Source organism: Lemur catta, chromosome 2 (assembly GCF_020740605.2).
Source record: "Lemur catta isolate mLemCat1 chromosome 2, mLemCat1.pri, whole genome shotgun sequence".
Taxonomy (NCBI): Eukaryota; Metazoa; Chordata; class Mammalia; order Primates; family Lemuridae; genus Lemur; species Lemur catta.
The window spans coordinates 105,474,138-105,487,386 of NC_059129.1; the positions used below are offsets into that span (position 1 = coordinate 105,474,138).

Sequence of the window (13,249 nt, forward strand, 5' to 3'; positions counted from 1 at the left end):
CTGATAGTCATAAACAGCTTATAACAACAGCAGTCTAGCAAATTACCCAGGTAAAAAGGCAGACTATAGAAAGTGATATAGGAAAGTTATAATAAGTAATATTGGAGCTCAATGAAGATTCTAATACTGTACTGGGGTTGGAATTTTTTTATATATTTCTTTGTTTTTTTTTTAGGTTTCCATTTCTGTGTAAGAGGGTTGGAATTTTAAAGGTCTTGTGGAGACCGGCTCATAGATGGCAACATTTTGGATTAACTCTGAGGGTTTGAATAGGCAGAGGGGAGGCAAAAACATTCCAGACAGAGGTGAAGAAAAGAAATAAAGACTTATTCCCAAACATCTAACTGTTGGAGTTGAGGTATGCTATTGGTGTGAAACTTAAAAACAAGACTATAGATTTTTTTTTTTTTTAAGAGATAAGGTCACACTCTGTTGCTCAGGCTGTAGTGCAATGGGCATAATCGTAGCTTACTGTAACCTCAAATTCCTGGGCTCAAATGATAAGTCTGCTTCAACCCTCCATGTAGCTGGGTCTACAGGTGCCTGCCACCACACCTGGTTTATTTTAAAAATTTTTTTATGGAGATGAGGTCTTGGTATGTTGCCCAGGTTGGTCTCGAACTCCTGGCTTCAAGTAATCCTTCCGCTTTGGCCTTGCAAATTACTGGGATTACAGGCATGAGCTACCATGCCTAGCCAAGACAATAGATCTTTAAGATCTCTGTATCAGCTCTGCTCATGGTCATCTATAAAATAGCTATTATACACTTACTAAATTTATTGTTATCATTTTTAGCTGTGTTGGATGTTTTAGAGGTCAAATACATTTGGGCCATACTGAACCTTTGAAAACCATTTCAAGTGGAACAACCTGGGTTTTTATACTGTGCATGTTTTCTGAATATAAACCCTCAGATAATCATGATAGTTCATTGCTGACAAATTTTATAATAATAAGACTGCTGTAGAGCAAATCAGATATAGTCCTAAATCATGCCAATAAAACCAACTCAATAATTGAATTAATTCTCCAATCTAGTGTCTTTCATTTCTTTATTTAAAAATTCAACAAATATTTTGTAATATGTGCCAAGAACTGTGAATCAAGAATTAAATATTAACTGAAATTATAGGGTTATCTATATTGTTAATCCATTGTAAAAAAAAAAAACAAGAAATAAAATTGGCTCATAATTCCCATAACCATGTACTATGAACACCAAAATCTATTATATCTGCCATTTTCACTCCATTTTAACTGATATGGTCTTTTCTAAATTGGTTTTTCTCCTTAGCTTTTTTTTTTTTTTTTAATTTCAGAAAATGAGATTCTCTGCTTACATGTTTCAGTGTCCAACGTATTACAAAATTACAAGTTATCACTATTGAAAAGCTGCATAAATGTACATTGCACAAAATATAGTTGCTACATTTATATAACAGCTAAATTTAGCTTTCTAGTACAAATTAAAGCTGCCAATTATTGAAAATAATGTTTTTAATACTGATATTAAAGATATATAATTACTCTCTATAGAAGATTATATTTTTTTCAGTTGGTAAAACAGATCCCTGTCCTGCATTTTGATATCAGAAAGAAATATAACTAGGATTAATACATCTTCTAAAACTCTCATTTTCAACCTCAGAATCTTCACCCTTCATGAATATGGTGTTCTGATTCTCTCTGTTATATCTTTTATAGATGTTTCACTGAATCAGCGATCACCCTAGGAAAATGTATATAGGCCAAATAATTTTATATTATTTTAAACTGTCCATCTGCAACTTTCCTTCAAGCTATTTATACACATAATCAAGTAAATTATTCTGGTGGTCAACCCAATAAAAATAGCACCATAATTTTACAAAGCAGAATCATTTTGGCTGAATTAGAAGCCCCATATTAAGCTCCTGTCATCATGGGCCTAATGTGAGTATACTTTTATATCTAAAAGCATGACATTTAAAGAGAGGGTGTAAAGAGGAGTGTTTGTTAGGAGACAGATTAAATTTTTTTATAGCACCCAGAGCAACAGGCAAAAAAGAACCCTGGAATAGAAAGTGGCTCTTGAGCTCTAGTCCTAGAGCTGAAAAACTGGTTAAGTCTTCAACTCCCTCTAAAACAGTTAACAGAAGTCCTTCTTCATAAATAATCTTATATGTATATTACTCATAAGTGCAAGTAATATTATCAGTCATACCAGCAACAAAAATAACTGGATATTTTAAATTAATAACTAATTCATCATTTTAAAGGGGAAAAGATGGAAATTTGGGGTGTCAGCCTTGAACTTTTTTCAGTAGACTACTGAGAGAGTCTTAGCCTTTTTCTGCCTACAATGACTTCTATGCATATTTCTAAAATAAAGGAAAATGTCAGAAGAGCCAGGTTGTTTGTGTGTATAGGTAGTCCTACTTCGGCTATGCTGGATCACCAGAATAATGACACTGAAACCAAAATATTTCCATTTGGGGCATAGAAACCGACCCCAAAATGTAACTGAGTAAAAATTGCCAAGGTTTAGTAAAATAGGAGGGGCTACCTGGGCAGGGTTGAGAACCATCTGTTTAGCCTCAATTTCATTCTCAGCATTCCTGACAACATTTATTTTGATATAAGCACTAACATTCAAAGCTAGTGAAGCATTCAAGCTATATTGTATCTACCCAAGAAGGCATCTTTCTGTATGACTCAGGTGTCTAAGGAGAGAATAAATGATTTAACAACCCAAGGTTTTTTATTTTCCCCCGTAAGAATTTATTTTCTTTCATTGCATTATTATGAGGAAGAATATTCAACACCTAATTGCCCTTGGCTCTCACAGTGATAAAACAGATGACCTCTTGAAGTCAAATCTTGCTGAATTTTGGTGATACTTTCCTGCGGAGCAAAAGAAAAAAACAAATCTTGCTGAGCAAATAGTATATACTATAATATATACTAAGCAGATAGTATATACAAAATGGCTGAAAGCATTTTCTGAAACAGAAGAGAACTAGAGCAACACCAGTTCTATCATTGCTCTTTCCAGCAACTTTGTGACATACACACTACACAGGTCTGTAATGCTTTTCTCTCAATTTCAATGGCTTGCACATTCAAACGTGGTAGGCACTGACTGTCACTGTATTTTCCTCACTCTATTATATTTCCCTTTACTCAAAGGGAAAGCTAGAGACATCCCTCCCTGACTAAATGGCTTCTATATCCAGGAAAACATGTAACTACTATAAGGAGAGAATAAAGACCCCATTATGTCTCTATTTCTATATTTACTTTTTTCTAAAAAATGAACTGTACACTTTGTGAACATGGGCAGTCCAACATTAGAGTTAGGTCCTTTAATTCTGTATCATTCTATTACCTGCCCCCCTTCAAAGAATTCAAATTTAACATAGTTTGCATCTTAAAAGCAGCATAAAATAAAATTTTCGGAAAATGTCATGGCAACACATCAAACATTTAATGTCAGGTTCCCTTATGTTCATTGCATTGCAAAAGGCAACCACCAATTATACAATTTTGAAATGATATTTTACTTTGTAATTAAAACCCAGGTTCCTTGTACTTGGTATTTGTAGAGCATATGTGCAAAGCAATTGCTCCCTGGGAAGGAAAGATGGTATCTTTGCACTTTGAAAGACCTCTGCCTACAGTGCTTTTATAAATAAGCTTTTCTCCTTTGGTAGCATTGTGCACCTAACTTCACACTTAGATGTGTTATCGAGGAATCACCAAATAGCATGCAAGCATAAGCCCATTGTTCAGAACTTGGTGTAAATTTTATTACTAGACAGTTTCTTTGTTGAACATGACAGATATTGCCTTCATTTAATTATAATGCTGAAAACTTCATCTAATACATTCTTAGCCTTTAATTGTTTTTCAATCCTAAACTGACATTTTTGGATTATTTGAATATAATTTGAATAACAATGTACCAACTGATATGATGGCTAAGAAAAAGAAGATATTGGTGAAATTGCCAAAAATATATCATCTGTTCATGATCTCTTGAGTCTCCCTTACTGTAGGTTTCCTGCAAATAAGTGAGAGGCATACATTTTATTTGTCTCTTCATTTGAAGTCCATTCATCTTAGTGACCCTGTCCATATGCTGATAGTGTGGGGCTTACTTTATTCTGATACAACATAGCTTTCACCTTGCCTAAACAAATAAGAGTACTTACACACATTTAAGTATTCATAATTTATTATCAACCCACAGAATATTCTATCTTACTAAGGTCCAATAAACTAAGGTACAATCATAAATACAGGCATTTTAACAAATGAAATACTTTACTTAGGACATTCGTAGAACCAACTATCGAGAAAGCAAAATTTTTCAGATAACCAATCTTTCCTTCTGTAAGTACCAAATCTTTTTCGTATTTGAACAATTTTAGGTGGAAACCATTCTTAAATATATTACCCAGTTTTCTATCATCTTAAATAGGGCATATTGACCACACTAAAATTTTTTCAAAATGACTCAGGGCCATTTTTTTGTATCAATTATTAATAATTCTAATATAAGAATGACCTCAAGAAACAAAGATTCAGGTGGAACTATTTTACCTGTTACTAAATGACTCCTCAAAACTGTTTTCAACTTACTGTAGCATTTTATAGTTTTTGGTTACCTCCTATATAAATAACTACTGAGAGTTAAATTTCTCTTCTTACTCTTACAATTATGCATATTAGAAGTAAAATTTTGCTTCCTTTTTGTGACTTCTACTCTACTTTGGACTTAGAAAATATATCAGGAAAAATTGTTAGAACTATATATGAATCATGAGTATATAGACACTAAGGAAGGACTGAAGGAACATGTCTATCAATAAATTTATGAGCTTTCTGGGGTTTTGTAATATTCATTTAGTCTGCTCAGAAATCTTTATAGCTGAGGTACTAGTCTATTGTTTCAGGTAGGCAAGCTACTGGTTCACTGAGTTGTCTGTAAAAATGATATCACTATGATACAATTGATTGAAACTTCATACAAGGCAGGTAATTTATTATTGGTTCCTAGAAAAGAGCTTTCACAAGATGTAGTCAGTTGTTCTTTTTTTTTTCTTACTAGCTTTATTAAGGTATAAGGACAAATAAAAATCGGTGCTCACACCTGTACCTAGCACTCTGGGAGGCTGAGGTGGGAGGATCATTTGAGCTCAGGAGTTCAAGACCAGCCTGAGCAAGAGCAAGACCCCATTTCTACTAAAAATAGAAGGAAATTATATGGACAACTAAAAATATATATAGAAAAATTAGCCAGGCATGGTAGCACATGCCTGTAGTCCCAGCTACTCAGAAGGAGGCTAAGGCAGGAGGATCACTTAAGCCCAGGAGTTTGAGGTTGCTGTGAGCTAGGCTGATGCCATGGCACTCTAGCCCAAGACTCTGTCTCAAAAAAAAAAAAAAAAATTGTATATATTTACAGGATGTAACATGATGTTTAGAAATATGTATGCATTGTAAAATGATTAAATCAAGCTAATTAACATATCTATTACCTCACATATTTATCTGTGTATGTGCGTGATGAGAGCATTGAAGATCTAATCTCTAGCAATGTTCAAGTATACGTTATTATTTACCATAGTCACCATGTTGTACAATAGACCTCTACAACTTACTCATCTAACTGAAACTTTGTGCCCTTTAACCAACATCTCCCTATTCTCCCCACCCGAGTTGCTTTTTTCCTAACTATAAAAGTATTTTAAGTAATAAAGAAATAAAAACAATGCCAGGAAAAAACACAGCGGATAATTGATATTTTAAAATTCTCCCTTGTGTGGTAATATACTAAATTCTAAACATGTGGCCTATTATAGGATGCAATTTAAAATAACAGGCTTATTTTGGACCCTATCCACAGTGCTGAGATAATAGAAGTGTAAGATCCCACTTATAACATAGTTCCACAGCACAGACTTTAAATGTGATGTTTTAGTAAAACTCTAACGTCCAGCTGGAGTCTTATTCAAGTCTGTACAGTGTAGAATTAAGAATCAAGCACTGGAAAAATACAATGCTAGGTTCCAAACAGCTAACTTCTGGGGAGGTAATTAAAATTGGGGGAAGGGAAATGAAGAATGACTTTCATTTTATTTTCTAGATTTTTATATAGTTTAACTTTTAAAATAATATATGAATGCATATGTTTGTATTATTTCTCAGTTAAAAATTCTTTTGATTACAAATAAAATCACAAAAAAATTCCACTTCAAACAAACAGATAAAAATTTTACTTAACTCCTTAAGATAGCTCAAATACAATCAGAATTTTTGCTGCTTACTTATTCCTTATTTAGGTTGAGTGTTATAATAGTTTCCTAAGGCTTCAGTAACAAAGTACAACAGACTAGGTTTAAACAACAGAAATTTATTGTCTTACAGTTCTGGAGACTAGCAGTTCAAAATCAAGGTGTTGGCAGGATTGGTTCCTTCTGAGGGCTGTAAGTCATCATCTCTTCCAAGGAGCCTTTCGCGACCAGATTAGCAGCCTCTGACCCAGTCACCCTATATCCCACTATCTAGTTTTATTTTCTTCTTAGCACTTTCCATGTTCTGATATTGTTAGTATTTGTTGGATTGTTTATTTGTACAGGTTTTTTAATGTGTTATTTTTTTGTCTTTTCCCACTAAGATATAAACTCCACGATGGCAGTCATCTTGTCTGTTTTATTTACCAGAGTATCCCAAGGAGCTAGACCATGCCCAGCACATACCCAGTGTAATGGCTTTGTGATGTGCAACCTCGTTAGGCCAAATAAACTACAGTCCTCAGAGTCTCCTTTTCATTAGGTTTCCAGATAAAGTGGGCTGCAAGGAATATTCTCTCCTGAAAGTTGGAAGATGGAAAGGAGGCAGCAGCTGTTTTGTGGCAGACACGCACCTTCTTCCAATTATTCGATCAAACACTAATCTAGGTGCTGCTATGAAGGGATTTCACAAATGTAATTAAAGTCCCAAGTTGGTTGACTTTAAATTAATTGAAAGAGACATTATCCTTGTTGGGCCTGGCTTAACCAGTTGGAAGGCCTTTAAAAGAAAGCTTAAGATTTCAGTTAGCTAACAGACTCCAAACAGCAACTGGGTATGCAATTTTTTCCTTTCCTCTGCATCTTCTTTTCTGACTGGCTGCTGCCTATGGACAAACAAGCTGCAGGTCATGCCCAGGGACTCTAGCCTGCCCATGATCTTTCCTTTCCAGCCGCCAGCCCTGTGGACTTCAGACTTACTTAGTGAACCCCTACAATGGCAAAGGTCAACTCCTTGCAGGGAATCCCTACACACACACACACACACACACACTTTCTCTCTCCACATCTAAATTTCCTTCTGGTTCTGTCTCTCTGGTTCAACCCTGACTGATGCAGCAAGTGTTCAATGAACATTTGTTGAATGAAAACACAAATATGATAGAAAAAGATTGAAAGCATATTCTATTACCTGGTCTATTGCTTTATAATCAATCACCCAAAACTTAGTGGCTAAAGACAACAATAACCGTTTGTTATCTCTCCTGTTTTCATAGGTCAGGAATTTGGGACTAGTTTAGCTGGGCAGTTCTTCCATGACATTTCAATCATATATTAGCAGGGGCTAATTTTGTGCATCCCCCCCCCATATGTTGAAACCCTAACACTCTGTGTGACCGTATTTGGAGATAAAGCCTTTAAGGAGGTAATTAAGGTTAAATGAGGTCATAAAGGTAGAGCCCTAATCCAATGGGACAGGTGTTCTCATATGAAGGGAAAGAGACACCAGAGATGTGTGTGCAGAGAGAAAAGTCCATGTGAGGACACAGCAAGAAGGCAGCCTCTGCAAGGCAAGGAGAGTGGCTTCAGGAGAAACTAAACTTGTCCACACCTTGATCTTGGATTTCCAGCCTCCAGAACTGTGAGAAATGAATTTCTGTGTTTAAGCAACTCAGTCTGTAGTATTTTGTCTTGGAAGTCCTAGAAGACTAATACACTGCATCAATTAAGACCCATGGCAACTGAGCAATATTTCAAACAATGAAATATTTGGAGTACTGATGTCAACCACAGACAATAGTCTCTGAAAATATTGAAAACAGACAAAAAATAATGAAATAAAATCTTTCACAACACACCACTTACTCTTCATTTTATAGTATTTCCTTCCTTTGTTTTTCTATGCATGTTTTTTTAAAAAGTAAATTAGGCCAGGCACTGTGGCTCGCACCTATAATCCTAGCACTCGGAGGCTGGGACAGAAGGATCACTTGAGCTTAGGAGTTTGAGACCAGCCCAAGCAAGAGTGAGACCCCATCTCTACTGAAAATAGAAAAGTTAACCAGGCATTGTGGTACATGCCTATATTCCCAGCTAATCAGAAGGCCAAGGTCAGAGGGTCTCTTGAGCCCAGGAATTTGCAGTTGCATTGAGCTATGATGACTGCACTCTAGCCTGGGCAACAGAGACTCTGTCTCAAATAAAATGAAGAAGAAGAAAAAAAAAAGTAAAATTAGCATCATATCATCATCCCATTATGTATATTCTTTTTTTTTTTTTAATCTATGTTTAAATGGAGTCTTCCAGTGAGAACCAGAAAACCTGCTGGACTAATTCTAAAAGAGTTGTAGCACATATATTCTTTAATTTTCATTTAGAATATATATATATATATATGTGTGTGTGTGTGTGTGTGTGTTGTGTATATATAGGTGTTTATATTAGAATATATATGTATTAGGAGAGAGAAATGGATGATAGATAATATATATTAGTATTTATATTAGGAGATAGATATTATAGATAGATAGATATTAGGAAAGATAGATAGATAGATGATAGAGTTATGGACTGAATGTTTATGTTCTCCCAAAACTCCTATGTTGGCACCCTACCCCACCATGTGATGGTATTAGCTTTGGGGGGTAATTAGGATTAGATGAAGTCATGAGACTGGAGCCCTCATGAACGGCATTAGTACTTTTATAAGAGCTCTGAGAGACCTTCCTTCCTCTCTCTGCTCTCTGCCATGTGAGCACCCACTGAGAAGTCACAGCCCGCAAGCCGGAGGAGTGCTCTCACCAGAACCTGACCACACTGGCACCCTTATCTCAGACTTTCAGACTCCAGAACAGAATAAATTTCTGTTGTTTAGAAGTGATGAAGTCTATAAGCAGCCTGAACTGACTAAAATATAGATAGGCAGGTATATATTTGTGTATATACTCTGCATATATGTATGTCTATGTATGTATATATGCAAAATATATATATATACACATATATATAATGAGCATATAATGATACTTTGCCCAGTTTAAAGTACTCTTTAGAGATGTGATTTTGGTAGCAGCACAGTATTTCACAAATATACATACAGATTATCATTTTAATGGCTGCCGGGTGTTCCTTGTGTAGACATGCTGTAAGACTGTTACGTGTTGTGTTTGCTTGATCACACGTACTTCTCTCCTACTAGACTCTAAGATCCTTAATGCATACATGTGACCCTTATCCTCTCGCGCCCCCCGCCCGCCGCTATATGCTGTTTTCTTGTGCAAGAATGGCACTTAGTGAAAGTTGAACTGAGTTGAACCAAATAATACTTGTCTTCTCATTTCAAAAATCAGTGTTTAAGGTCTTGCAACTCTAATTTCTCCATCTTACTTTGAGTGGAGCATCCTTGGGCCACTGAAGACACAGAGAACATGGAGCTATGCCTTGCAGTGGAGGTAAGAGCACCAAGCCTAAGAAGAGGAAATCTGGTCACTCTTCATCCCTGCCACCAACTAGCTCAGTAAGTCTTGGAATTTCTTAACTCCTCTGGAACTCAAATTCCTTCTCTTTAAGACATGCTACAGATACCCACCTCAAATTGTCCTAGGCCAGAAAAGGGTGAACTTACCAGAAGGGTCACAGAATTTAGGAAGACCCTGGAGTTGCACCAGAACTCTCTTCCCCTGCCTCTTTTTGCTTTCTTCTTTCAAATACCGTAGAAATCACGGTGCCAGTTTCTCCCAAGTTTTACATCACACTTTCTCCTCGAGAGAAGAACTTAGTCTCTTTTCCCGGATCCAGTTCAAAAATTTCTAAGGAATTAAGCACAGTGGTAAGGGAGCCAGATACCCACCTGATATAGAGAAAGGACATTTCCCAAGAAAAGGGGAGCAGTTCCTAAAAGAGGGAAACTGGGCAGAGGAAACAATGCCCCACCACAGCAGATCTGGACAGGGTGATATACAAGTGCCCCAAATGTTCTTTTATTTCTTTTTCACATATCATCTGAATTTCTTACCAACTTTCCAGTTCAGTAAATTGAAGATAGTTATGGTTTTTAACACTACTAAACTAAGAGCATCAAGTGTAGGTGTAGAAGAGGGAGGAAAATTGATTTCTTTGACAAAGTTGTATCTCTGGAGAAAAAAAAAAAATCTGCTAAGATATGCCAGCCTGCTTTTCAGCATAATTTTATCATATTTAATTAATACTGAAGCAAAGAGTTAGGTTTAGACCTTCACCGGAAATAGACACTGGGGTAGGTACTACTGGCTTATAAGTGTTCACAAGACCCAATTGGTAAATTCTGGCAAGGCATTTGGTAAGGCACTATTAAAAAATTAAACTATATAAACTTTAAATAAATTACATTAAAAGCAAAGGTAATAATATTCAAAACTCATTACTTACTGTTTGATTATATTATACTATCATACATGCTCTTGAGAGTGTTTGCATTTATTATACCTGTACGGTAGAAATACTAAATAATTGCATGCTATCATGCATCTCCCCACTGCCTCCGTAAGGTGGGAATATGTGCACTGTGGAAATCAGAAAACACTACAAATGGAATTTTTTTTCCTAAAGAGCTGATTGGTAAATATTTACCATCATACTGTTAGACTCTACTTTCAAATATTAAAGACAGCAATTTAATTTGAAAATCTATAGAAGGACTGTAGGGAACCTAGAATGACCTGAAACAGCTAAAATGATTTAAAAATATTACTACTAGTCTCCCCTGGCCAAATTTAGGGCAATTTGAGCATTAAAAATAACAATGTCTGAAAGAGATTATAACACGCTGAATTAAAAAAAGATTCCATCATACTAAAATAAGAAGGAGGCAAGAGGAAAGGCATTACTATACAGAATAATGTCAGCTAATAAATGTAAACAACAGAAAAGAATTAGAAAATCACCACTGTGATAAATTAGTCAGGTAAGGATCATTAGCAAATGCTAAAACTACTAGGTGAGGGGGTTTGGGGGACAGCATATTCATACGATCACTCATAATCATCCATTACTTTTTAGTTCGAAAGAGAAAAAGAATGATCTAGTGAAAATGTATTAACCAATAGACCAAACTTAACATCACCAATAAAGGAACACATTAACATTATATAGTGCAATGCATTATGCACATCACCTTTGTAATATTCTTGCCCAAATGTTTACCCTGAACATAATCATGAGGAAATAATCATATAAATACAGGTTGTGGAACATTTTATAAAATAATTGTTCTGGACTCCTCAAAATATTGATGTATGTCAGATATAAAATGGTAGAGGGCTTTTTCTAGACTGAATTAAAGGAGACTAAGAAAATCTGATCTGATAACCAAATGCAATACATTATCTTTGGATCCTGGATCCAAAAAAAAGAAGTATAAAGCATATTTTGAGGAAGTTCAGAAAATCTGAATATATATTCTATATTTTATATTATTGCTTTAATATTAAATTTTGTGAGAGTAATAATTTTGCTATGATTATGCAAGATATTATTACCCTTGTTTTTACATGCAGAAGTAACACTTACAACTTAAGAAAAAGTATGCGCAGGCTGGGCATGGTGGCTCACACCTGTAATCCCAGCATTCTAGGAGGACAAGGTGGGAGGACAGCTTGAGGTCAGGAGTTCAAGAGCAGCCTCAGCAACAGCGAGACCCTGTCTCTACTAAACATAGAAAGAAATTAGCTGGACAACTAAAAATAGAAAAAAAAAATTCTCCAGCCATGGTGGTACATGTCTACAGTCCCAGCTACTCAGGAGGCTGAGGCAGGAGGATGGCTTGAGCCTAGGAGTTTAGGTTGCAGTGAGCTAGGCTGATGCCACGGCACTCTAGCCCAGGCAACAGAGCAAGACTCTGTCTTCCCCAAAAAAAAAACGAAAAAAGAAAAAGTTTATGCATACACACACACAGAATGCAAATGTGGCAAATCGTTAAGAATTGGTGATTCTAGGTTGAAAAAATACATTATTCATTATATTCTACTTTCATCCTACTTTTCTGTAAGATTGAATTTTTTTCAAAATAATTTGGGTAAAATACAAAAGGCAGGAGAGATAAATGGAAGAGAGAAAAAGGAAGAGAGGGAGGTAGGAAGAAAGGAACAAAGGAAGTAAAGAAGGAGGGAAGGGAGGGAGGAAAGGAGGGAGGAAGGGACAAAGTAAGGAAAGAAGGAAGGAAGGAAGGAAGGAAGGAAGGAAGGAAGGAAGGAAGGAAGGAAAGAAGGAAGGAAGGAAGGGAGGGAGGAAGGGAGGGAGGAAGGGAGAGAGGCAAACCAGCAAAAAATGTCTACAAATGAAAGACCTTTAACCCCCAGTGCCTAATCAGGAACGCCAGATATCCTTGATATAAAAGCTTAAATATAATAATATTCTCATAATCAGAAATGAACACAAAACAAAATACACAGAGATAAAGGAAAACTTACCATTGCTTTTTATAAAATTTTAGATTAACTGAATTTTGATATATTCATATCATGAAATAATATGTAGCCATCAAAACTATTTTTTCAAAAAGTAGTAAAGGGCACAGAAAAACACTCACAATATAACATTAAGTCAAAGAAGCATTAAATAAAACTCTATATGATCTTTATTTTTTTATTACAGCATTAACATACAATAAAATGCTCAGATTTTAGGGTGTTCAGTTTTATGAGTTTTGGCAATGTATACCCTAGTGATAACTACCATCCAACAAGAAGTAGAATGTTTTTAGGGGTTCCTTATATATTCCGGATACAAGTCTTTTGCATATATATGTGCTGAGAATATTTTTCCCCCATTTATGACTTTTATAGTCATTTCTGAATGTTATCTTCTCATGAACAGAAAATTTTTTATGAAATTCAATTTAACATCTTTTCTCTCATAACTAATGTTTTTTGTGTTCTTTCTATGAAATCTTTGTCAACTCCAAGATCATAAAGATATTCTCTTTTTATTCTTCTTG

The 13,249-nt window shown here is 35.4% G+C and overlaps 1 non-coding gene across 1 annotated transcript; it reads right to left on the reverse strand.

Moving 5' to 3' along the window:
- Nucleotides 1-8,570: 8,570 nt before the first annotated feature.
- Nucleotides 8,571-8,632, reverse strand: LOC123633733. The gene has a single exon (XR_006733746.1). It is a non-coding gene; the product is annotated as a U7 small nuclear RNA (small nuclear RNA).
- Between the last annotated feature and the right edge of the window lie 4,617 nt (nt 8,633-13,249).